Below are 3,561 nucleotides of genomic sequence, written 5' to 3' on the forward strand. Positions count from 1 at the left end.
GGAAAAGGACACTTCTGTTTGGTAAATTATTACAAAATCAGCCTTCCAGCTGAAAAGGGCCACAAAACAATACCTTCGGGGGGGGGGGGGATGCTGCCAGATGGTTTCTTATTAAAAACCATGATGTTAAAAACAAAATAGAATTCTGTAATAACTCGACAGAGAGCAGAAGGGCCCCTCCCCTGGTCCTGCAGAGCGATCTCTGTAAAAAGCTTTCTGTAATTTCAGACTTTTATTTGCTATACATCTCAGTCACTTTGGAAGCTCAGCTCGGCTCTGGTTTGGGGATTTCATGAGTGTGTTTAATGCCCACGTCTGAGTGTTTCGACCCATTAACTGCACCAAGTCGAGGTGCCTCCAATGCCTGTGGATGCCGCTCAGCTCCTGTCCAACCCTGCACCCCAGGCCTACCACCAACTCCTCGCTGGGGATCTCGCAGTGCGGGGAGTGGACCCTGCCAGACCTCCCTTCTGACACACTCCCCCTCTCCGGGTCTCTGAGTCAACCCACCCCCAGCTCCTGTTCACAGGTTCCTGACTAGGAGCACCCTGTTCTCCACGCTGCCTTCGCCATTGGACGAAGTTCAGGGTGACCCACGGTGGGGACTGTGTGCCAGACTCTTGGGCTCTGGGGGGCAGTTATGTGCCCACAGGAAGCCTCTGCTGGTCGGGCCGAGCCCCCACTCCAGCTGCCCGTCCTCCAAGGGGCCCACGTGCAGGGCCAGAGGGGGCCTCATTCGAACAGCACGTCGCCAACATGCAGATGATTCCCCGAGGGGAATGTGCACCCCAACAGTGTTCCCTGCAGGGGAAGGGGGTCAGTGACCCGGCTCACATGGCCTCCCATGCCTCCAAGGCCGCTTGCTGAAGGCTGGTCCATGGGAGTCCATGGCCCGAGCTCAGGCCGCCACACACAGGAGACACCGTCTCCCCAGAGCCACCTCCATGGACACACATCCGGTGCCTGTCCTGACCAGGTGGGAGTCTGCCAGATCCGACCTGACCCTCAGCGAGCCCCAGTCACCCATCCGAAGACAGTGGCTCCCCCTTAATGTCACATCTGCATGGGATTCCATCCAGAAAACATCACAAGTGGAAAATAATTCTAAACAAATGCTCCTCAGCAGTTCCACAGCCAGCCAGCCAACCCTGGGGATGACAACAAGGGTATTGTTAGTTATTGTTTATTATTATTACCATTATTACTATTACTGCAATAGGACAAACCCAGGGCCCCAAAGCTCAGGCAACCCGGCCTCCTTCAGCCCGGGGGAGAGAACTGCTGTGTGTGCACCCCGTTCTGCAAGGGGGTGTGGGGAGGTGTCCTGGACAGGACGGGCCCCAGCAGACCCCATCTCAGCGTGCTCTCTCCAATGCCGTCCTCCCGCCCTCCCCACGTGGTGGCAAATTGCTGCTTAAAAAAAAGAAAATCCCAATCCCGGATGTTTTGGGGGAGCAGCGGGGTAAACGGTGAGCCTAGCCCTGAGCACAGGTGCAGGTCCCTCACAGACGCTGTACTGGTACAAACCAGAATGCTGTCTGCTCAAGTTCACTACCGTTTCTCCTACTCGCAAACCCAACCACAAAAGGACTATTTCATCATCTTCACCCTTCTTGCTCCCAGAGACTGGTCCCCTGGGCTTTAACAGACAGAAGTTCTTGGAGCCATCCAAGCAGAAAGACAACCACTGGGGAGAAAACCAGGGTGGGGGGAGTTCTGCAGGAATATGTTCCAAATGGATGCAGGTCTCCTCGGCATCCAGAGGCTGGGTCTGCATCAGGGCCTTAGCTGCACCCTGGGCATGGGGAGGGGAGGGCGCTGCCCAAGATGGGGGATGGGGGGCACCTCAGTGTCACTACAAGTTACCAGGGTGGGAGAGGGCCTCCGTGGTGCCAAAGGGCAGGCACTGCCTTCCCCGGGGACTCTGCCTGGAGGGAGGGAAGAGACGGAGATAATTAGGGTTTTTTCATGGAAATCAGCATTTATCCGAAATCAAAGACAGAGGATTCTGCACCATCTAAATGGGCTTCGGCCAGAGAACTAAAACATAAAAGACCATCGGTCCCCACAGCCCCCTGCAAAAGCAATTAAATTGTTCACCAAAGGGCTGTGAGCCGTCAACGCCACCTGCTTCCTGGGTTCAGCAGGGTGGTACAGATGCCTGAAACTGGACAGAGATGTGGAGTTCTGGGGCCTCCCCGCAGGCCACGGAAAAGAAGCTGAGCCCTGGTGTGCCTCCTCGGTGCCGGACCTCCCAGGGGATCACAAACCAGGTGGGAGTGGCGTTTCATCCCAGCTCTGCCACAGTTTGGGCAGCTGTAGCATGGAGCCAGGGAGTGAATGCCCTGAGCTTTTCACTCTGGGGTGGAAGACTTTAAGGAAAATGCTGTGGGGGTGGGTTGAAGTCGGAGATAAAACGGGCTTGTGTTTTAAAAATTCCTCAGCACTGTCCAGTGAGGAGAAAGAGGCAGACCAGCCACAAGGAGCACCCCCGTCCCTGTGTTTATACCCGTCCTGGGGAGCAGCAGGGTCCCCGAGAAGGGGAAGAGCCAGCACGCCAGGGCTGTTGTTCCTGAGCCTGAAGACTGGCTCCTGTGGTGATAAGCCCTCACCACGAGTCTACCGGAACCTCAGACCCGGTGTCCAGGGCCCATGGTCCACCTCAGGCCGTCCGCTGAAGGAAAGGCTGTGGCAGGAGAGGCCTGGGGACAGTGAGAACTCACAGGGGGCAGGAAGGGACCTGTCCCACCTTCTCCCACAGGCTGGGAGTTTCCACATCGTTTCCGAGTAAAAGCTCAGAAGTATGACCTGTGTCCATTCTCCTTGTCAATTCTGATCATCCAGAGAAAAGGGAGCCCTCCTTGCTGTAACCCCACAAGGGACCCCACAACCAGCTGCATCACTGGTCTAGGAAGCCCCCCACGGGAGCCTTCCTCTGAGAAGGACTAATTGCTGACCTCCCCTTCTTCCTCTGGCCCCACGTGCGTACCTGGTGTGTCTGAGAGCCCTGGCCACACGGGTCGTGTACTCGAGCCAGGGACTGACTTTTCCCATTGCGATGCCCCTTGCGGACTTCCTGGCAGGGTGTGGGGGGCTGCACTGCTGGCGACCTGGGCCCTGGGCTGCCCTGGTTGGGACTCAGTTTCCTCCTCTGCGCAACGAAGGGGCAGGGCCTGCAACTTCGGGAACCCCGCCCAAATGGGAGCACCTTCAGGACGCCCAGGCTCTCTGTGGTCCCTGCCCCCTGGGGAGGAGGTGGGGCGGACAGGGGTGTGAGCCTGTGAAGTGGGCTGTAAAAAAAAATATTGAAGTATAACATACAGAAAAGTACACAAGTTCTAAGTGTACGGATGCATAAAAAGTGACTGCAGTCATGTAGCCAACAATCAGGTCAAAAAATAGGAATTCATGAAAAAAATACTAACTCAGGGTAAAAATAAGTCAGAGTAATGGGTAACTTTGGGAGTTATCATCCGGGATGCGACACACATCTGCTGGGGTGTTCAAATGTTCTACATCTTGATCTGAATGATGGTTATCATGATGGTTTACATATTTAAA

General features: G+C 55.5%; 1 long non-coding RNA gene across 1 annotated transcript; it reads right to left on the reverse strand.

The window, feature by feature from the left end:
* Positions 1–236: 236 nt before the first annotated feature.
* On the reverse strand, positions 237–3,280 carry LOC139440835 (uncharacterized). Its single transcript, XR_011651076.1, has 3 exons — positions 2,990–3,280; positions 1,867–1,928; positions 237–1,148 (listed from the first exon to the last, which is right to left on the reverse strand). It is a non-coding gene; the product is annotated as an uncharacterized lncRNA (long non-coding RNA).
* Positions 3,281–3,561: the final 281 nt, after the last annotated feature.

Source organism: Desmodus rotundus, chromosome 4, assembly GCF_022682495.2.
Source record: "Desmodus rotundus isolate HL8 chromosome 4, HLdesRot8A.1, whole genome shotgun sequence".
Classification (NCBI taxonomy): Eukaryota; Metazoa; Chordata; class Mammalia; order Chiroptera; family Phyllostomidae; genus Desmodus; species Desmodus rotundus.